Below are 22,884 nucleotides of genomic sequence, written 5' to 3' on the forward strand. Positions count from 1 at the left end.
CTCCCACCTTCTTTACCTGACTCAAAATAAGGTTCCTCCTGTTGGCTTCTTCCTGAGACACAACCAACTCTAATCATTCCTCTTCCCCTCAAACCTTCAACACTACCTGCACTTTCTGGGTCAGAAGCAATTCCTTGGGTGGTAATCCAATTTTAATGTGTTAAATATTACTTAAAATAAGTGAGAGGTAATCATGGACTGTGGGCAATGCAGAGATTTATCAGAAGGGCATTTGTATAAACAGGAATTTACAGCTTGCCTTACCTATTCCTTTTATATGACAGCCTTAATTTCCTCTAACAGAATGTAAATCCCCCATCCCTATTCATTTAGTTTTTTTCCCATTAGGTTAGAATCTGCTAATTATTCTTTCTCTCCTTTGGGTCATTAGTGGCTGCCATGAATCATAATTTGCCTGACTTTGTAATATCTAACAGATATTACCATTTTAGTTTAGTTTTTGATATGACAGTTTTTTGGTTTTTGTTTTTTGTTTTTGAGACGGAGTCTTGCTCTGTCTCCCAGGCTGGAGTGCAGCGGCGCGATCTCAGCTCACCGCAACCCCCACCTCCTGGGTTCAAAAGCGATTCTCCTGCCTCAGCCTCCCTGGTAGCTGGGACTACAGGCACCCACCACCACAACCGGCTAAATTTTATATTTTTAGTAGAGACAGGGTCTCACTATGTTGGGCAGGCTAGTCTTGAACTCCTGACCTCAGGTGATCCACCCTCCTTAGCCTCCCAAAGTGCTGGAATTACAGGCGTGAGCCACCGTGCCCGACCTCCTAATTATGTTTTATTCCACCTGCCCCTATGTATAAGCGTTACCACCCTAATTATGCTTTTTGTTTTTCGTTTTTTTTGAGACAGAGTCTCACCCTGTCACCCAGGCTGGAGTGCAGTGGCACGATCTCGGCTCACTGCAACCTCTGCCTCCCGGGTTCAAGCGATTATCCTGCCTCAGCCTCCCAAGTAGCTGGGATTACACGTGCCCACCACCACAACTGGCTAATTTTTATATTTTTAGTAGAGACGGGGGGGGGGTCTCACTCTGTTGGGCAGGCTGGTCTTGAACTCCTGACCTCAGGTGATCCACCCACCTAGGCCTCCCAAAGTGCTGGGATTACAGACGTGAGCCACCGCACCCAGCCTGATATTACAGTTTTTAATAAGAGTAACTCAGCCTGGGCAACATGACGAGATCCTGACTCAAAAAATTTTAAAAATTAGCTGAGGGTGGTAGCACACACCTGTAGCCCCAGCTACCCCAAAGGCTGAGGAAGGAGGATCACTTGAGCCTGGGAGGTCAAGGCTGCCATGAGCTGTGATCTCGCCGCTGCACTCCAGCCAAGGTGACAGAGTGAGAACCTGTCTCAAAAAATAAATAGTAATAATAGTAATTTTTTTTAAAAAAAAAAAAATTTTTGAGACAGAGTCTCGCTCTGTCGCCCAGGCTGGAGTGCAGTGGCGTGATCTCGGCTCACTGCAAGCTCCGCCACCACGCCCGGCTAATATTTTTGTATTTTTAGTAGAGATGGGGTTTCACCATGTTAGCCAGGATGGTCTCGATCTCCTGACCTCGTGATCTGCCCTCGGCCTCCCAAAGTGCTGGGATTACAGGCGTGAGCCACCGCGCCTGGCCTAATAATAGTAATTATTAGAACTTGAATGTTACCTGTCTGCCCAGCACTATGCAAAGTACTTGATATGCATCATCTTGCTTCATCCTCTAAACTACCTATAAGTGGACCTCGTTTCCACAATTGTGGACAGAGAAACTGAAACCCAGAGAAGTGAAAGCAACAGGCCCAAGGTCTAAGAGAAGGCAGAACTGGGTGGGATTAAAGCCCAAGAGGTCTGACCTGATAGTCCACTCTTTTAACTGCTGTAGTAACTTTGGACCATGAAACCCTCAAACATACCAACCAAGTGTTTCAAAACTACAATAGCAATCACCTTAGGAAGACTCAAAATATAAGTTCTTTGGCTGACACAGTTAAAAATTCAAAGGTCAGGTAAAATTTCAGTGATGAGCAAGGTCATTTATTCTTATGGCTGGGGGTAGCAGGAAGGAAAGCCGGATCGTCCAAACATTATTTTCTTGTAGGGGCAGATTTACCTTCCTTATTATTCTTTTGCTAGGCTGTTAGAAGGAATTTGGAAGGCCGGGCGCGGTGGCTCACGCCTGCAATCCCAGCACTTTGGGAGGCCGAGGCAGGCGGATCACAAAGTCAAGAGATTGAGACTGTCCTGGCTAACACGGTGAAACCCTGTCTCTACTAAAAATATTAAAAAAAAAAAAAAAAATTAGCCGGGCGTGGTGGCAGGCGCCTGTAGTCCCAGCTACTAGGGAGGCTGAGGCAGGAGAATGGCGTGAACCCGGGAGGCGGAGCTTGCAATGATCTGAGATCGCGCCACTGCACTCTAGCATGGGTGACAGAGCGAGACTCCGTCTCAAAAAAAAAAAAAAAAGGAATTGGAATAAATATGTCCAAGATAACCTGGTAAACAGAAAGGGCTGCAAAAAATCTGGAGAATAAAACCAAGTCAATTAACAGGATACATGTAAAACACACATTTTATATTTCTACAAGTCTTTATTTTTTTATAATAGCATGTTACTACTCTTCTAAAAAGGACAAAATAACTTATTTTAATGACATTTAAACCCAATTATTAACAGAAAAGGATAAGAACTGTGGTTCCTTGGCCTCCTTTCCCCTTGGTTTAGTTCTCCTAAATTAAGAACTTCTACTTATAGCTCCCTGAACACACAAGGCTGTTTTAAGCCTTTGCACACTCATGTTCCTTAAGCCTCGAATGCAACTGTTTATAACGCAACTTCGTGGAAAGAATTCCTATTCATCCTACAAAACCCTATTCAGGTGTTCCCATCTGATAAAGCCCCTCAATAATGATGACTTTCTCTCACTCCTGTAGAGAATTATTCTCTTTTCTTGGATATTTAATAAGAACTTAGATTTACAGAGCTCTTACTATGTGCCAGGCACTATGCTAAGCATTTTATCCACATTATCTTATTGAATTGTCAACGGTACCTACAAGATAAGTACTGTTATCATCTTCTTTTACAGATAAGAAAACAGAGGCTCAGATTCTGACTAGAAAGTGGCAGATTCAGGATTCAGTCCCAGATCTGTTTGACTTCAGAGCCTGAGTCTTGAACCACTCACTGCCCTGTCGTCTCCCCTGTCCTACTTCCATACTGGCATGGCACACACCTTGGTCCCTACAACATCTCAAGTTTCATGAAAACGGACAATATTTCATTATCCTTGGATCCTGCCTGACGCAATACCTGGCTCTCAATATGTTTGCTGATTTGAATTAAAGAGTTGCGGTAATCCTTTTTTTTTTTTCTTTTTTTTTGAGATGGAGTCTCGCTCTGTTGCCCAGGCTGGAGTGCAGTGGCGCGATCTTGGCTCACTGCAAGCTCCGCCTCTCGGATTCATGCCATTCTCCTGCCTCAGCCTCCTGAGTAGCTGGGACTACAGGCGCCTGCCACCACGCCCACCTAATTTTTTGTATTTTTAGTAGAGGCGGGGTTTCACCGTGTTAGCCAGGATGGTCTCGATCTCCTGACCTCATGATCCGCCCACCTCAGCCTCCCAAAGTGCTGGAATTACAGGCATGAGCCACCGCACCCAGCCGGGGAAGAGTTGCAGTAATCCTAACATGACAAATGAGAACTGACCATAATAGAAATTCATTCTTCCATATGTTATTCCCAGGCCTCATAACCTCTCCTTCCTCTGAAGACATGTAGCATTCAGGGTAGCACTGTCAGAATGTCTCACTCTGTCCCCCAGGCTGGAGTGCAGTGGCAGGATCTCGACTCACTGCAGCCTCCACCTCCCAGGTTCAAGCAATTCTCCTGGCTCAGGCTCCAGAGTAGCTGGAACTACAGGTGTATGCCACCACACCTGGCTAATTTTTGTATTTTTAGTAGAGACGGGGTTTCACCATGTTGGCCAGGCTGGTCTCAAACTCCTGACCTCAAGTCATCCGCTCACCTCTGCCTCACAAAGCGCTGGGATTACAGGCATCAGCCACCATGCCCAGCCTGTTTTTGCCTTTTTTTTTTTTTTTTTTTTTTAAAGAAACAAAGTGGTCTCACTATGTTGCCCAGGCTGGTCTTGAACTCCTGGGCTCAAGCAATCCTCTTGCCTCGGCCTTCCAAAGTGCTGGGATTATAGGCATGAACCACTGCTCCTGGCCCGATATGCCATTCCTTTTAAAAACTGGAGGCATCTCAAACAATTTACCACCAAAGGACCATGTGGCCATACTGACTAAAGTGCACTACACTTTACGCTTACATCTTGTAAGCCAAGGTGTCTAACAAAGAGTATATAACCACCATATTAATTCTTTACACCATAATCAATAAGGACTGGGCCAGCCCAGCAATGTCATCCTCCTGGATCTCACTGAGGCTGCTCCAGAACACCGGAAGTTCTTCAGGATTCGGGGATGTCCCTCAAGTACTCTTTCAGTGGTTTTTATAAATGACTCAAAAGTTATGGTGAAATTTTTAAGTGCGAAAGACATAAAATATGAGTGGTGGTTTGTATTCAATCAAAAATCCTCAAAAAACACTTCTGCATTTAAGCACACTATGCTTTTTTCACCCAAAGTACCAAATCAAATTAGTCAGGATACCTACCTTTGTACAATGTCAGACTCCAGTTAATAACTCCACTAGGGCAGAGGGCATATGCACTGATTTACTTTGTACAAATTAACCAGCATCAGGCAATCAGGCCTGTGCCTAACACATAGTAGGCACTCTATGATTAAACAAGTGCTTCGCCTCCAAAGTTTTATTTATTTATTTATTTATTTATTTATTTATTTATTTATTTTTTGAGACAGAGTCTCACTCTGTCGCCCAGGCTGGAGTGCAGTGGTGCAATCTCGGCTCACTGCAAGCTCCGCCTCCTGGGTTCCCGCTATTATCCTGCCTCAGCCTCCCGAGTAGCTGGGACTACAGGCGCCCGCCACAATGCCCGGCTAATTTTTTTGTATTTTTAGTAGAGACAGGGTTTCACAGTGTTAGCCAGGATGGTCTCGATCTCCTGACCTCGTGATCCGCCCGCCTGGGCCTCCCAAAGTGCTGGGATTACAGGCGTGAGCCACCGCGCCCGGCCGCCCCCAAAGTTTTAAAAGCTTCCCCTACAAAAGAACAGAACTGAAATTCCTTGGTCTTGTATTCAATGTCTTGTGTAAGTAATCACTTCTCCCCTACTTACTCTCCTAGTCTACCGGGCTACCAGGAATTTTTTTTTTTTTGGAGACAAGTTCTCACTCTCTCACCCACGCTGGAGTGCGGTGGCGGGATCACGGCTCACTGCAGCCTCAACTCCCTGGGCTCGGGTGATCCTCCCACCTTAGTCTCACCGGTAGCTGGAACTACAGGCCCATGCCACCAGGCCTGGCTAATTTTTTTTTATTTTTAGGGGAGAGGGGGTTTCACCATGTTGCCCAAGCTGGTCGCAAATTCCTGGGCTCAAGCAATCCTCCTGCCTCAGCCTCCCAAAGTGCTGGGATTACAGGCATAAGCCACCGCAAATTCTTTACACTATCAAATTCCACCCATTATTTGGGACACAGGTGAAATCCCTCTTTGGCAAAAAGACTTTCTAGACAACTCCAGGCCTCATAACCTCTTCTTTCTCTGAAGATCTGCAGCATTCAGCGTAGCACTGTCCAATAGAACCTTCTATGATAACAGAAATGTTCTACATCTGAACTGTATGTTCTTTTATGTAGAACAGCTACCTTGTTAGCACAAGTGTAAAGTCTCACCATCTCTTTGATGACAGCATGTTACACTGGATGGTTAAAACATTTATCAGCTTCCCCAGTAGACTGCAATTTCTGTGAACAAGATACAACTTACTCTTCATAGCAACTCTGACAAAGTTGCAAAAGGTATATATTTGTTGGCCAGGCAAGGTGGCTCACGCCTGTAATCCCAGCACTTTGGGAGGCTGAGGTGGGCAGATCTCTTGAGGTCAGGAAATGAGACCAGCCTGGTCAACATAGAAACCCCATCTCTACTAAAAATACAAAAATTAGCCGGGCGTAGTGGCGGGCACCTGTAATCCCAGCTACTCATGAGGCTGAGGTGCGAGAATCACTTGAACCTGGGAGGAGGAGGTTGCAGTGAGCCAAGATCGCGCCACTGCACTCCAGCCTGGGTGACAAAGTGCAACTCCGACTCAAAAAAAAAAAAAAAAGTATGTATTTGTTGATTTGCACATCACATAAGATAACCATAAGCTAAAAAGGTGTGGACTCAGGTGTCTGGAAAGTTGGTCACCACCTCTACCCCATTTCACATCTGAATGTCAAGAGACACGTAGAGGCAGGGAAGTTAAAGCAACTTTCTAGAGACAGAAATGACCACTGATCAAGCCACAATGCACTCTGGTTTAAATGACATTTAGGTCATGACTGTCCTTAATCTAAAACAAACCTAGATTAGTATTTCATTAGTAAATAGCTAAATTCTGATGGTAAATTATGCTGACCAAAAACAGTTCCTCACTTCCCAAGTTAGACATAGCAATTAAATAGAAAAATAATCTAAGCAAGCTCCATTTGTATTTCTTTTTTCACCTGTTTATTGAATATTTACCTCCCATGAAGTCTTTCAGCCTATTGGTGGTATTTTACTGTTCAGATATATGTTAGAATTTCACTGATACTGGGCGCAGTGGCTCACACCTGTAATCCCAGCACTTTGGGAGATAGAGGTGGGCAGATCATGAGGTCAGGAGTTCAAGACCAGCCTGGCCAATATGGTAAAACCCCAGTCTCTACTAAAAATACAAAAACTAGCCAGGCGTGGTGGCACGTGCCTGTAGTCCCAGCTACTTGGGAGGCTGAGGCAGGAGAATTGCTTGAACCCAGGAGGCAGAGGTTGCAGCGAGCCAAGCTCGTGCCACTGCACTCTATCTAGCTTGGGCAACAGAGCAAGACTCCGACTCAAAAAAAAAAAAAGAATTTCACTGATACTTTTCACAAAATATACAGAAGGAGGCACAAATTCCACCACTATGGCACTGTGCTGCCTTGGCCAAGTGTCTTGATCCTTTGGCTTCAATTTTCTTATCTACGGATATTAGGGAAATCGTTATGTGAACTACCGACCTCACAAGTCCTTTGTGGGTCAATTCATAACTGTGCTGTGGGTATTTCTTTTTTTTTCTTTCTTCCTCCTTTCCTTTCTTTCTTTCTTAAAGATGGGTTCTCATTATGGTGCTTAGACTAGACTCTAGACCCAATTCCTGGCCTCTCACCATGTTGCCCAGACCAGACTCAACTCCTGGACTCAAGGAATCCTCCCGCCTCAGCCTTCAAGTAGCTGGGATGAGAGGTGTGCACCACCATGCCTGGCGCTGTGGATATTTCTAAGTGATTATTCTTCCCAAATGAACTACATAAAAAACAAAAGATTCATGAATTTACTAATGGTTCTTTGTGATGGATGTGCTAATAGAGAGACTAAAATCAAGGCTCCAACCTCTAAAACATTTTTTTTTTAAATTCCAGACTTGTTTCCCCATCCCGCTGTGCAAACTGAACAAAAACTGGGCTAGCACTCCTGTCTGGAACATGTAATACGGAAATAAATGTGCTGACTCAGAGAACACAGACATATTTAATATAAAATAAAATAGAAAACTGGCTGAACCAAGACATAACACAGTCTAAATAAATCCACATATAAAAGATTGAGATGATTTTCTGCTTTGCTTTATTCAAGCCCAATGCTTTATCAGCACAGCCAGCCAAAAATTTACAACCCATACACAGACTACGTAAACCTTTAGTTGCACATACAGTAAGACCAGCAGGTACACACTATACACATTTTTAATTTAAAAAAATGACTAACCCAGTGATTTTGTCACCACACTTAACAATGACCTGATATGGCACAGAGTGATGTGTACCAAACATGGAAATACCAACTTGGGCGACGGTTTGAATCTTGTTAACTTCAGTGCAACCACACCCCCCAAATGCAGGTAAAGTTTGCACATGGTTTTTTCAAGGCCAGCCTTTGTTTCCCTCTCCTCTGCATTTACCCAAGATCTTGGCTCTGAGACAGAAAACTCCCACTCTCGATTGGTTCATTCTGTCCTATGCAATTAAGCAACACCACAATCCAGTAAACGCAATGGCTCAATTATTTATCTTCTGGCCGACTTTACCAGGTATTTGGAAAAGGACAATGTCAAGAGGTTTATTTCTCTCTCTAGAGCTGGCTTGACGGGTTGATGGGGATTTTATTTTGTCTTTTTTTCTCTCTCTTTTTTACAAGGCGGGGACGTGGGGGGAGTTTAACCTAGAAAAAGATGGGAGGGAATTTAGAAAGAGTACCGGTCTATCAATTTCCCTACAGGAAACTTGATTCTTATGCAATAAAGCCTACCCACGACCAGCCAGCCCGTAAGGCTGCAGGGGACAGACACACCTATTCCTGCCTCCAGAAGGGCACAGCTGGCTCCTGAAGGAGCGGGAACAGGGCAAGCGGAGGAAGTGGCTCAGCGGGAGCCGCCGGCCGGGCGGGGAGGAGGCGCTTTCCGACCCCCCACTCGCGCCGGTGATCCCCGTCGGCGTGACAGTCGCTCCGGTGGCCGGAACGTCCCCAGGGCCCCAGGGAGCAGGAAATCGGGGGACTGTCCCTCACTCCTGCCGCCGCAACCGAGTGCGCCCTCGCCCCATGGTGCCCCCTCGAGCGCGTTCTCACTGTTTCTCCGAATAACGAAACTTCCCTCCGGTGCCCCGAGTCCCTTCCGAGGCCCGCTCCTGTCATCCCGAAGAGTCTTCCCTCAGGGCGACCCTCCGCGTCTCTTCATCTCTCCCCGCCCCACCGCAGCGTCCATCACAACATCCCCAAGGTTCCAGAGGCCCCCTGCCGCTGCGGAGCCCCCGGGTTCCCAGGCCTCCCCGACGGCCCCACCCTGCACCCCCTTCACCTGTTTCTCCGGCAGAGGCCGAGAGGCCGGGGCTGCGCGTGCGCCGGGGACGGGCGGCGGGGCTCCCTCAGGCCGAAGGGCCTCTCCGAGCCGAGGGGGAGAGACAGCGCCGAGCCGGGGTGCCTGCCCAGGATCCGGTTAGGGCTTGTTCCCTCGGCTGCGACGTCGGAACCCCCGGCTCCCCCTCCCAGTCTACGCCGCCGCAGCTCCGGAAACCGCTGAATTACAGACCCTGCAGCCAATCCTCGCCCAGCCCCAGCCTGGCCGAGGCACGCCGTCATGCATAATTCATGAAAGGCCAGCTCACTCGGCCACCCAGAGGTCCCAGTGCGTGTGCGGTACAGCCGAAGCCCCGCCCACTGACCAATGAGGAGAGCAGCTAGGAGAAAGGGCGGAGCCAAGAGGAGACTGATACGCCCCTGTGCTGGCTGTTCCGACAGTTCGGTGCTCCTCCCTCCGCCACAGCGAGGGAAGAGCCGAGGACTTGGGCACAGAAGCCCGGGGGGAGGGAGGGAAGATGACCGGAATGTCCTGCTGAAAACTCAGCTGAGTTCCTGGCAGTGCGTGACGTCAAGGCACTTTAAATGCCCCTGATAGAGCTCCCTCCTGCCCGCTCTCCCTTTTCCCGGCCCTTGGCCCCACGTGGTGAAGAGGTTGAGAGCCTCTTACCACGTGGGAATCAGCTAGTTAGACAGTCCCCAGGTATCTCCAGATCCTCTGGGGACCCAACTCCTGAATTGGGTTCTGGGGACAACAAAAAGAACATGGGTGACTCCGCCTGCTTTGAACTTCAGTTTCTGCGTGAGCAGGGACACACACACCCGGAAACATGACGTGGAAATAGAGTAATTACTAGAGTGCGTGGGGAGAGGGTAGTGGATTTAACCCCGTACTCCGTTCCATCACTTCAAGCATCAAACGCCGACCAGCTACCCATTGGCCGGTACAGGCGAATGCAGAAGACGGTGTATACGAAAGCTGATACGTGTAGGGCTTGACATTTTTATGCGTCTGAATTGAAATACATGAACTGTTCTGCCTTTTTCTTTTCCACCTTGCCTACTTGGTATGCAAGTTTTACTGAATTGAAGCCAGTGGTTCCTAGGAAATGTAGACATTTTACCTTTCATGATAGAGTATGAACTTTGCATACTGTAGTGATTTCTGTGTATGTGCTGATACTATCAGGGTTTTTAATTTTTTGGGGGGGTCTTTAAAAATATGTTGTTAATATTTGTGTTTGTTTAATACGAACCGCTATAAAGACAAAAATCTAAAAAGGACCCATTATCTCACTGCTCAGATAACCCCTGACATATTTTTTTTCAATGAAACTAATACATGTTCCTGTTTAGAAAATGCAGACCTTACAGAAAGGTCAAAAATATTAAATGAAAATCTTTCCCTACCCCCATCATTCCTTCTCCCCAAGGATAGCTGTTCTTATTAATTTCTAGTGAGAAAAATCAATGACTCTTAACCTTTGAAGGGAGCCACAGATCCTTCTGAGTGTTTGAAGGAGACTAGATTCTAGCCCCAGAAACAATACAAGCTTTTACTCACATGGTTCCCCAGATACCTGAAGCCTGTCTAAAGTCTACAGATTCAGACCGCTCGTACCACCTCATATCCAATGAGGGACAGAGGCATCTACAGGGCAATTCATAGGGTCACTGGTGGTGGGAATTGAGAACCTCCTATTGCCCTCTGGTAGACACAGCTCAGTGTGGAAATTGCTGTATTTACCTGTAGAGTATGTGTGTATTGATTAGACTGTTTATCTACACCGCAGGACAGATATCCTCCATCTCCACCTATATTCTCTTGTAACTGTGCTATCCCATGCAGCGACCTGCCTCCCTGATAACATAGGGTCTAGGATTTGTTTAGTGATTTACTGCTTACAAAGCACTTACACACCTTATACACTCCCTGCCTCGTTTCTTTCTCACAATCATGAGTAGCAGATAGGAGAGGCCATATTATCCGCTGATAGAAAACTAAAGACAACATAATATGACATTTTCAAGATCACAGAGATACTCAGAAATATACCAGGTTCAGAGTCAGGTTTTGGGGCTTTATGACCCATAGCTTTGTTCCATTCATTCAAACCCTGCCCTGCTTCTGACTTCTCCAGAGCTGGCCTCTGTTTCTCTTATTGGCCTCCCCACCAGTAGCACATAAAATCTACCTCTGAGACTATCGGTTTGACCTGCAAAAATTCTCTTCAGCCCAGACACTGGCCTTTCTCCACTCCACGTCCCCGCCAAATTCCTCTTGGCTAAATGCTGCAGTTTCTGTCCCTTGGGCCACTGCCTTAACCACCTGATTATTCTCTCCTTACTCTATCCTATTCTTCCACTGGCTGCCAGGGACATCATCCTAAAAATTAAATAAATAAACATTCAGGCCAAGGTGGGTGGATCACAAGGTCAGGAGTTCAAGACCAGCCTGGCCAACACAGTGAAACTCTGTCTCTACTAAAAATACAAAAATCAGGCTGGGCACTGTGGCTCACACCTGTAATCCCAGCACTTTAGGAGGCTGAGGTGGGCAGATCACCTGAGGTCAGGAGTTCGAGACCAGCCTGACCAATATGATGAAACCCTGTCTCTACTAAAAGTACAAAAATCAGCCAGTCATGGTGGCTCGCACCTGTAATCCCTGCTACTCGGGAGGCTGAGGCAAGAGAATCGCTTGAACCCGGGAGGTGAAGGTTACAGTGAGCCAAGATCACGCCATTGCATTCTAGCCTGGACAACAAGAGTGAAACTCCATCTCAAAACAAAAGTAAAAATTAGCCAGCCATGGTGGCACGCGCCTGTAGTCCCAGATACTCAGGAGGCTAAGGCAGGAGAATTGCGTGAACCCAGGAGGTGGAGGTTGCAGTGAGCCCAGATCCCTCCACTGCACTCCAGCCTAGGCGATAGAGCAAGACTCTGGCTCAAGAAAAAAAAAAAAAAAATTCAATCATGTCACAGTTGGCTTAAAAATCTCTATGGTTCCCTATTACTGGCAAGATAAAATCCAAGTTAATTTTTTTTTTTTTTTTTTGAGACAGAGTTTCCTCTTGTCACCTAGGCTGGAATGCAATGGTATGATCTCGGGTCACTGCAACCTCTGCCTCCCAGGTTCAAGCAATTCTCCTGCCTCAGCTTCCCAAGTAGCTGGGACTACAGGTGCCCACCACCATGCCCAGCTAATTTTTGCATTTTTAGTAGAGACGGGGTTTTATTATGTTGGCCAGGCTGGTCTTGAACTCCTGACCTCAAGTGATCCACCCACCTCAGCCTCCCAAAGTGCTGGGAGCCACTGTGTCCGGCCAATTCAAGTTAAATTTTAAAAATGCTGGCCAGGCACAGTGGCTCATGCCTGTAATCCTAAAGCTTTGGGAGACTGAGGCAGGAGGATCATTTGAGGCCGGAAGTTCAAGATCAGCCTGGGCAACATGGCAAAACACCAACTTTACAAAAAATTAGCCAGGTGTGGCGGTGGCATGCCTGTAGTCCCAGCTATTCTGGAGGCTGAGGCAGGAGGATCACTTGAACTTAGAAAGAAGTTCGAAGTTACAGTGAGCTATGATTGTTCTACTGTACTCTAGTCTGAGCAACAGAACAAGACCAACCTTGTCTCAAAAACAAACAATAAAAAAAAGCTGACCATTTAATTCAGTGCCATGGCTGGGCGCAGTGGCTCGCGCCTGTAATCCCAGCACTTTGGGAGGCTGAGGCGGGCGAATTCTGAGGTCAGGAGTTCGAGACCAGCCTGGCCGACATGATGAAACCCCGTCTCTACTAAAAATACAAAAAAATTAGCTGGGCATAGTGGCAGGTGCCTGTAATCCCAGCTACTTGGGAGGCTGAGGCAGGAGAATCGTTTGAACCCAGGAGGCAGAGGTTGCAGTGAGCCGAGATCATGCCACTGCACTCCAGCCCAGACAACAAAGTGAGGCTCTGTCTCCAAAAAAAAAAAAAAAAAGAAAGAAAAAAACACCATAATTCAGTGCCATGCATGTGGTAGGAGCTCAATTGATGTTCCTTCTTTCTCCCTCTTGATTTCAATCATAAAATCCTACAGGCCCGGCACAGTGGCTCACGCCTGTAATCTCAGCACTTTGAGAGGCCGAAGCAGGTGGATCACCTGAGGTCAGGAGTTCAAGACCAGCCTGACCAACATGGTGAAAGTCTGTCTCTACTAAAAATACAAAAATTAGCCAAGCGTGGTGGCGGGCACCTGTAATCCCAGGTACTCGGGAGGCTAAGGCAGAAGAATCGCTTGAACCCAGGAGACAGAGGTTGCAGTGAGCTAAGATTGCGCCATTGCAATCCAGCCTGGGTAATACAGTGAGACTCCGTCTCAAAAAAAAATAAATTCCACAAAGGCTGACCTGAATCCCCCCTTTTCTAACCTAGTCCCACAAACCCTACTAAATGTGTTACCTTCCTCCAAACATGTCTACACCTTCTGCAACTTCATGCCTCTGTGAATAGTCTTCCTTCTACCTGGAATCTCTTCCCTTTCCTCAGTCCCTACCTGAGAACTCTTACTCATTCTTCAAAGCCCTGTTGCAACATCACCTCCTCTAGGCTTCCTTCTATTCTTACTGGCAAAGTTAATCTCCTACCAGACTCCTTCAGCAGGTTGTTTCCCCATCTAGAATACATTCTCTACCTTGAACTCTAATAAATCCACGCATTGGCCTACTTCCTGAAAAAAAAACAATAATTAACATTGATTAAGTAATTACTACTATGTTCCAGGAACTATGCTAAGCATGTTACGTAGATTATCTCATTTGATCCTCACCAGAACCCAGTGAAGTGGGTAATATTATAATTCTTATTTTACAACTGAGGAAACAAAGACTGAGAAAGTGAAAGACTGGCTCAAGACTGGTCTCACAGCTAGAAACTAGGCGCAAACTCAGAATGAAAATCAGGTCTGGCTGACTCTCTGGCCACGTGCTAACAAACATCTTCCCCTAAACTGTGGGTTCCTGGAAACTTGAACCCCTTAAGGCCTGTCTTCATAATCTCAGCATCTATCATCTAGCCTAGAGCTCACCTAAGACTGAATTAATTAAATATTAATAAATAAGTCTTGAGGCCCGACGTGGTGGCTCATCCTGTAATCCTAGCACTTTGGGAGGCTGAGGCAGGCGGATCACTTGAGGTCAGGAGTTTGAAACCAGTCTGGCCAGCATGGTGAAACCTTGTCTCTACTAAAAATACAAAAATTAGCTGGGCATGGTGGCGGGTGCCTGTAATCCCAGCTACTTGGGAGTCTGAGGCAGGAGAATTGCTTGAACCTGGGAGGTGGAGGTTGCAGTGAGCCGAGGTCCCACCATTGCACTGCAGCCTGGGCGACAGAGCGAGACTGTGTCTCCAAAAAAAGTCTTGAATAATGATATCAGCATTAACAAACACAGAGTGTTGACTATGTACTAGCCACTGTTCTAAGCATGCAATTCATGTAACACGTCTGTGAACTCATTTAATCCTTACAATAACCCCATGAGGCAAATACTGTGACTTTATAGACGCAGAAAATGAGACTTACCTAAGGCTAAGTCACTTCCCCAAGAACATACAGCTGGTAAATGGCAGAGCCAGGATTCAAATTCAAGCACAGTTTGTCTAATTTGAGAGCTTGAATATCTACTTTTCCTTAATTATAACTATATTTGTGTCCAAAATTCTCGTTAACCCCGTGAGAACTGCTTCACCTCTTCCCCGAAGGGATTAGCAGTAAAACCCAAAGTCAAGAGGAAAACATAGCAAGAAAGAGAACCTTGGGGACGGCAAGTGGGTGGCAAGTCACTGCAGTGACCAAAGGGAGTAAGGGGCAACTTGTGAGGGTGATGAGATCTTCATGGGGTTCAGCAACAGAAAGGCTCACCCAGGGTTGCCCAAAACCCCCTCACTAATATCACAGTGAAGAGCAGGTCTGCACAACACAAACTCCTTGGGCCTTCTCTCTGCCAAAACACCTCAGGCGTTGTTATGCAGATATGTCTCTTTCCTTCAGTCTGAACAGTCCTCCCCGCTCAATATTTTCTTTTTTTTCCCTTTTTTGTTTTTTGTTTGTTTGTTCGTTTGTTTTGAGAAGGGGTCTCGCTCTGTTGCCCAGGCTGGAGTGCAGTGGCGCAATCTGGGATCACTGCAAGCTCCGCCTGCCAGGTTCACGCCATTCTCCTGCTTCAGCCTCCGGAGTAGCTGGGACTACAGGCGCCCGCCACCACGCCCAGCTAATTTTTTTGTATGTTTTTTTAGTAGAGATGGGGTTTCACCGTGTTAGCCAGGATGGTCTCAATCTCCTGACTTTGTGATTCACCCACCTTGGCCTCCTAAAGTGCTGGCATTACAGGCGTGAGCCACCGCTCCCGGCCTTTTTTGTTTTTTGAGACCGAGTCTCGCCCTGTCCCCCAGGCTGGAGTGCAATGGCACAATCTTGGCTCACTGCAACCTCCGCCTCCCAGGTTCAAACGATTCTCCTGCCTCAGCCTCCCAAGTAGCTGGGACTACAGGCCCGCACCACCACGCCCGGCTAATTTTTTGTATCTTTAGTAGAGACAGAGTTTCACCATGTTGGGCAGGCTGGTCCCAGACTCCTGACCTTGTGATCCACCCACCTTGGCCTCCCAAAATTCTGGGATTACAGGCGTGAGCCACCACGCCCGGCCCCCAGCTCAATATTTTCACGGCTATGATTTTTTTTCCTGTATCACTTAACACGTTATTCATACCATGTCTTTCTGTTCTTCCAGTCAGTTCTCATGGGGCTTTGGATACAGTTCTTCTTTATCTCATCTCCTTCAAGGCCCTGCCTACCCCACCTACGTCTCTGCTGCCCACTAAATTCCAGCCAGTCCACTTCCCAGCTCAGGACCTTTGCATATGCTGTTCCTTTTCCTTCCCCGGCTTTGGCGTGGCTGTTTCCCTGTTACTCCAACAGGCCTTGTCTAACCACTCCTATCTAAAGTTATTCACAGCCTGTTAATCCCTATTTCCATATCCTGTTTCCTGTGGAATTCATCACAGTTCTTTTTTATTTATTTACTTTTTTTTTTTTGATACAGAGTCTCGCCCTGTAACCCAGGTTAGAGTGCAGTGGCAAGATCTTGGCTCACTGCAATCTCCGTCTCCCGGGTTCAAGCAATTCTTCTGCATCAGCCTCCCGAGTAGCTGGGATTACAGGTGCCCACCACCACATCCGACTAATTTTTGTGTTTTTAGTAGAGACGGAGTTTCACCATGCTGGCCAGGCTGGTCTTGAACTCCTGACCTCAGGTGATCTGCCTGTCTTGGCCTCCCAAAGTGCTGAGATTATAGGCATGAGCCATCGCGCCCAGCCTTATTTTATTTTATTTTTTGAGATGGAGTCTCGCTCTGTTGCCCAGGCTGGAGTGCGGTGGCACGATCTCAAGTACAGTGGCACAATCTCAGCTCACTGCAATCTCTGCCTCCCAGTTTCAAGCAATTCTCCTGCCTCAGCCTCCCGAGTAGCTAGGATTACAGGCGAACACCATCATGCCCATCTAATTTTGTATTTTTAGTAGAGACAGGATTTCACCATGTTGGTCAGGCTGGTCTCCAACTCCCGATCTCAGATGATCCGCCCACCTCGGCCTCCCAAAGTGCTGAGATTACAGGCGTGAGCCACCGCACCCGGCCTTATTTTATTATTATTATTTTTTGTGACAGGATCTCACTCTGTCACCCAGGCTGGAGTGCAGTGGCATGATCTCAGCTCACTGCAACCTCTTCCTACCAGGCTTAAGCGATCCTTCCACCTCAACCTCCTGAATAGCTGGGACTACAGGTGCGCACCATCACCCCTGGCTAATTTTTCTATTTTTAGTAGAGACAGGATTTGGCACCTTTCTCTATCACCCAGGCAAGAGTGCAGTGCTGTGGTCATAGCTCACTGCAGCTTTGAACCCCTGGGCTCAAGGCATCCGCCAGCCTCACCCTCCCTACTCGCTGGGATTACAGGTGTGTGCCACCACACCCAGCTCTGTTTACAGGGTTTCTCATCTATCTCTCTCTTTATACTGTTAGTTCCAGGAAGAGGTGTCTTCTGTGTTCCAGGCTCCTTTGACTCCCCAGTCAACATGCTCACGTAATAGATGCTCAATAAATAATGAATGCATGGAAGTGCTCTTGATCCCACCTCTCCCCTCTTTGAGTGTTCTCAATTCTCTTCTCCTTCCTGACCTTCTCCACTTGTTCTCTTCTTTCTGACTTGAAGATCCTTCCTGTCTCCTATATTGACCTTGCTATTTCCTCAATTTACCCCCATCACTTCACATTCATTGCCCCATGTCCTCATCCCCACTTGCTCCATCAAAGTGGTTTCTGCCCTGTCTTATTCATAGGACAGAGCTCTTGAAGGCTACCAGGGACCTCCTCATCAACGTTGATATCTTTTTTTTTTTTTTTTTTTGAGACGGAGTCTCGCTCTGTTGCCCAGGTTGGGGTGCAGTGGGGCGATCTCTGCTCACTGCAAGCTCCGCCTCCCAGGTTCATGCCATTCTCCTGTCTCAGCCTCCCGAGTAGCTGGGACTACAGGCACCTGCCACCATGCCCGGCTAGGTTTTTGTTTGTTTGTTTGTTTGTTTTTTGTTTTGTATTTTTAGTAGAGACGGGATTTCGCCGTATTAGCCAGGATGGTCTCAATCTCCTGACCTCATGATCCGCCTGCCTTGGCCTCCCAAACGTCGATATCTTATTAGTCATTTTACTTAACTTCGCGTTATCTAGAGCTGTTATCCTCCTCTTCCCTCCTACACATTCTCTCCTCTCTTGACCATCACAGCAGTTGATAGAAGCAATTGCATTAAATTGAGAGCTGAGGGGAGCTGAGGCGAGACATCCTGGCTCTGACACAGAAGAAGCTGTGCAACCTTGGGCTAGCTCCTTAACCTCTCTGAACCTCAGCATCCTCATCTGCAAATAGAGAACGTAATTCTAACTTCAGTGAATTTGCATTAAAGTGTTTTTTGTTGGAAGATACTCTCCAGCTGACCATGCAGCATAGCAGATAAGAGTCAGGTCCTAAGCCAGGTGCAGTGGCTCACACCTGTAATCCCAGCACTTTAGGAGGCCGAGGCGGGCGAATCACCTGAGGTCGGGAGTTCGAGACCAGCCTGACCAACATGGAGAAACCCTGTCTTTACTAAAAACACAAAATTAGCTGGGTGTGGTGGCGCATGCCTGTAATCCCAGCACTTTGGGAGGCCAAGACAGGCTGATCAACCTGAAGTCAGGAGTTCAAGATCAGCCTGGCCAACATGGTGAAACCCTGTCTCTATTAAAAATACAAAAAATTAGCCTAGCTTGGTGGCGGGCGCCTGAAATCTCAGCTACTCAGGAGGCCGAGGCAGGAGAATGGCTTGAACCCAGGAGGCGGAGGTTGCCGTGAGCCGAGATCGCGCCCTTGCACTCCAGCCTGGGCAACAAGAGCGAAACGCTGTCAAAAAAAAAAAAAAAAAAAAGACAATATGGAAAAGCCTACCTCATAGGTAGTTGTGAAGATTAAATGAGACAACCTGCTAAGCATTTAATATAGCATCTGGCATATTGCATCTCCTCAATATATGTTAGGCATTATTATCTTATACAAAAAGCAAAGGGAGAGGCAGGACTTGTTGGAGAGAAACTGAGACCTCTCATAAATTCCAGTAGGCTTGAACAACCACACCTCGGGAACAGCAGTTCCAGGAACCTCAGCAGAGGGAGTTTGTGGAAAAGTTCTGCTTTTCCCCTGTCATGACTTGACTTGACGCTGCTGCTGAAAATGTTCAGTCTCTGTGTATGTGTCTGTTGGCTTGCAATTCTAAATTCCAGCCACAGAAAATTTCATTGGCTCAGACAGGACCAGATCTTTTTTTCTTTTCTTTTCTTTTCTTTTCTTTTCTTTTTTTTTTTTTTTTTGAGACAGAGTTTCACTGTTGTTGCCCAGGCTGGAGTGCAATGGCACGATCTCAGCTCACCACAACCTCCACCTCCTGGGTTCAAGCGATTCTTCTGCCTCAGCCTCCCAAGTAGCTGTGATTACAGGCATGCGCCACCATGCCTGGCTAATTTTGTATTTTTAGTAGAGATGGGGTTTCTCTATGTTGGTCAGACTGGTCTCGAACTCCTGACTTCAGGTGATCTACCCACCTCGGCCTCCCAAAGTGCTGGTATTACAGGCAGGAGCCACTGCGGTGGCCGAGATAGTGCCACTGCACTCCAGCCTGGGCAACAGAGTGAGATGCGTCTCAAAAAAAAAGTCCAGGCACGGTGGCTCACGCCTGTAATCCCAGCACTTTGGGATGCCAAGGTGGGTGGATCATCTGAGGTCGGGAGTTCAAAACCAACCTGACCAATATGGAGAAACCCTGTCTCTACTAAAAATACAAAATTAGTTGGGCATGGTGGTGTGCTCCCGTAATCCCAGCTACTTGGGAGGCTGAGGCAGGAGAATCGTTTGAACCCAGGAGGCGGAGGTTGCGGTGAGCTGAGATCACGCCATTGGACTCCAGCCTAGGCAACAAGAGCGAAACTCCATCACAAAGAAAAAAAAAAAACAAGAGCCCTTTTAGTTCTAGCACACCAAAATTCTTTTTTTTTTTCTTTTTCTTTTTTTTTTTTTTAGCTAGAGTTTTGCTCTTGTTGCCCAGGCTGGAGTGCAATGGTGCAATCTTGGCTCACTGCAACCTCCGCCTCCTGGGGTTCAAGGGTTTCTCCTGCCTCAGTCTCCTGAGTAGCTGGGATTACAGGCATGTGCCACCACGCCCGGCTAATTTTGTATTTGTAGTAGAGATGGGGTTTCTCCATGTTGGTCAGGCTGGTCTTGAACCCCCAACCTCAGGTGATCCGCCTGCCTTGGCCTCCCAAAGTGCTGGGATTACAGGCTTGAACTACCGCGCCCAGCCTCACACCGTAATTCTATAATTATTAATCAAGCCTTCAGCCCCTATGCCTTTCTGCTTTCACGCTGTTCGTTTTGCCTGAAGAACCTCCCTGCCCTGTATCACTGCTTGCATTTCATTCACATGGATTGTGTACCTGCCTAGCTCACAGGTCCTCTTTTCCTGGGAGTTTCCCCTCCTCCCTGCAATCAGACACTGAAATGGGTCCCTTCAACCACATCTGTATTATATGATCCTGTCCTCCTGGCCTTTGATTATTTATTTTTTGTTTATTTATTTATTTATTTTGAGACGGAGTCTCATTCTACCAGGCTGGAGTGCGGTGGTGCCATCTCAGCTCACTGCAACCTCTGCCTCCGGGGTTCAAGCAATTCTCTGCTTCCACCTCCCGAGTAGCTGGGATTACAGGTGCTCACCACCATGCCCAGCTAATTTTTGTATTTTTAGTAGAGATGGGGGTTTCACCATCTTGGCCAGGCTGGTCTTGAACTCCTGACCTCGTGATCCACCCGCCTCGGCCGCCCAAAGTGCTGGGATTACAGGCATAAGCCACCGTGCCTGGCAGACATTATTAAACTCAGGGCAAACACTAGTGTGAATTAGCTTACTCAGAGTCTCTCTGTCAGGAATTTGGAATGTTGAAATAGAGAGGCACAGAGCTTGGGAGCCCTTAGAGCTGAGTTCCATTAATATCAGCACTTTAGGGAGCACTCCCTCTGCAGAAGTCCCTGGAAATCCCCTGATTCCTACTCTTTCTCCTCTTCCACTAAGTAACATAAACCACTATAATTGTGTTTGAGACACTTTGAAGCTCTGGTGACACAAATATCAAGTAAAATGCTGTCTCTGGCCTCCAACAGTATCTATTGAAATCCTACCCATGTTTAGAATCACAACTTAAGGCTGGGCGCGGTGGCTCACGCTTGTAATCCCAGCACTTTGGGAGGCCGAGGCGGGCGGATCACGAGGTCAGGAGATCGAGACCATGGTGAAACCCCGTCTCTACTAAAAATACAAAAAATTAGCCGGGCGTGGTGGCGGGCGCCTGTAGTCCCAGCTACTCGGAGAGGCTGAGGCAGGAGAATGGCGTGAACCCGGGAGGCGGAGCTCGCAGTGAGCCGAGATTGCGCCACTGCACTCTAGCCTGGGCGACAGAGCGAGACTCCGTCTCAAAAAAAAAAAAAAAAAGAATCACAACTTAAAAGCCCCCTTCTTCCTTTAAGTTTTCTCATATTCCCCAAGCAGGATTAACCCCTCTCCAGGGTATTGTCACTGTGCTTTGCTTTACTTCTCTTACCTTAAGTCATGTCTTTGAGCTTGTATTTACTTATGATGTATTTGTTTGTTTGATGCCTTGAAGATCTTTCTGGATATTATTGTGTTGGTGCAAAGGTAATTGCGGTTTTTGTCAAAATAATGGCAAAACCCACCCACAATTACTTTTGCACCAACCTAATAATATTTATTTATTTAAACATTTTTGTAGAGACGGGGTCTTGCGGTGTTGCCCACAGTCATCTCAAACTCGTGGACTCAAACAATCCTCCCTCCTCAGCCTCCCACAGTGCTGGGATTACAGGTGTGAGCCACCGTGCCAGGCCACTTTGAGCTATTTTGAACAGCTGCCTCTCCCACTAATTGCAAACCCTTTAAAATCAAGGACTAGATCTGGCTGTCTTTTTAAGTCTCTCAGCTCCTGGCACAGAATCACAAACAGATCATTTGGAAAGACCATCTGTTGTTTTGTCTGCCCATCTTTCTCTCTCTTTTTTCCCCCTCCTTAAAAAATAAGTGAATAAATAGTACAGGCACAGTGGCTGATGCCTGTAATTCCAGCACTTTGGGAGGCCCAGGTGGGTGGATTATTTGAGGTCAGGGGTTCGAGATCAGCCTGGTCAACATGGAGAAACCCCATTTCTACTAAAAATACAAAAATTATCTGGAAATGGTGGTGGGCACCTGTAATCCCAGCTACTTGGGAGGCTGAGGCAGGAGAATCCCTTGAACCCAGGAGACGGAGGTTGCAGTGAGCCAAGACTGTGATGCTGCACCAGCCTGGGTGAGAGTAAGGCTCTGTCTAAAATAAAATAATAAAAAAATACAGACAGGGTGTTGCTTTGTCACCCAGACTGGAGTGCAATGGTTCAGGTCATAGCTCACTGCAGCCTGGAACTTCTGGGCTCAAGCAATCCTCCCACCTCAGCCTCCTGAATAGCTGGGACTACAGGCACACAACATCCTGCCTGGCTAATTTTTGTATTTTTTGTGGAGAAAGGGTCTTATTATATTGCCCAAGCTGGTCTTGAAGTCATGGGCTCAAGCTATCCTCTTGCCACAGCCTCCAAAAGTGCTGGGATTATAGGCAGGCGCCACTGCACTCAGCCTCCCTTTTCTATTGGTAACTACATCCCTATTTTCCTTTGAGAAAACAGCCCTCCTTCACTTGTGATTGTTAAGTTTAGGTGTCAATTTGACTAGATTAAGGAAGATTTATGAGGTGTTTCCAGAAGAGATTAGCATGTGAGTGTGAAAGGAGGAAGTAGGGAACATCTGCCCTCAATGTGGGCAGGCACCACCCAGTCAGCTCCCTGTAACCCACCATAGAACTAAAAACAGAGAAATAGCTGAGTTGGTCCCTCTCCTGGAGTTGAGATACTCTCCTCTTCTCCTGCCATGGACATCAGAACTCCAGCCTCTCTGGCCTTTGGACTCCAGCACTTATACCAGTGGCCTCCTGAATTCTCAGGCCTTTGGCCTCGGGCTAAGAGTTACACCATCAGCTTCCCTGATTCTGAGGCTTTCAGAGTTAGACTGAGCAAGCTATGGCATCCCAGGGTCTCCAGCTTGCAGACGGCTCGCCGTGGGACTTCTTAGCCTACATAATCAAATGAGCCAATTCTCCCAATAAATTCCCTCTCTTCTATCTACCTGTCCATCCATCCTATTGGTT

General features: G+C 47.1%; 1 protein-coding gene across 7 annotated transcripts in view; it reads right to left on the reverse strand.

Annotated features, from left to right (window-relative positions):
• STAT3 (signal transducer and activator of transcription 3) overlaps positions 1-9,281 on the reverse strand; it is an 80,514-nt gene extending 71,233 nt beyond the window's left edge. For 3 of the 7 annotated variants that reach the window (XM_032163659.2, XM_032163658.2, XM_032163660.2), the window contains exon 1: positions 9,014-9,280. The gene's annotated coding sequence lies outside the window, so the exon portion shown is untranslated. Of the gene's footprint in view, positions 1-9,013 lie in introns of all 7 variants that reach the window. The other 4 variants (XM_032163657.2, XM_032163656.2, XM_032163662.2 and 1 more) reach the window with 3 other exon arrangements.
• Positions 9,282-22,884: the final 13,603 nt, after the last annotated feature.

This window comes from Hylobates moloch, unplaced genomic scaffold (genome assembly GCF_009828535.3).
Source record: "Hylobates moloch isolate HMO894 unplaced genomic scaffold, HMol_V3 SCAFFOLD_10, whole genome shotgun sequence".
In the NCBI taxonomy this organism is placed as follows: Eukaryota; Metazoa; Chordata; class Mammalia; order Primates; family Hylobatidae; genus Hylobates; species Hylobates moloch.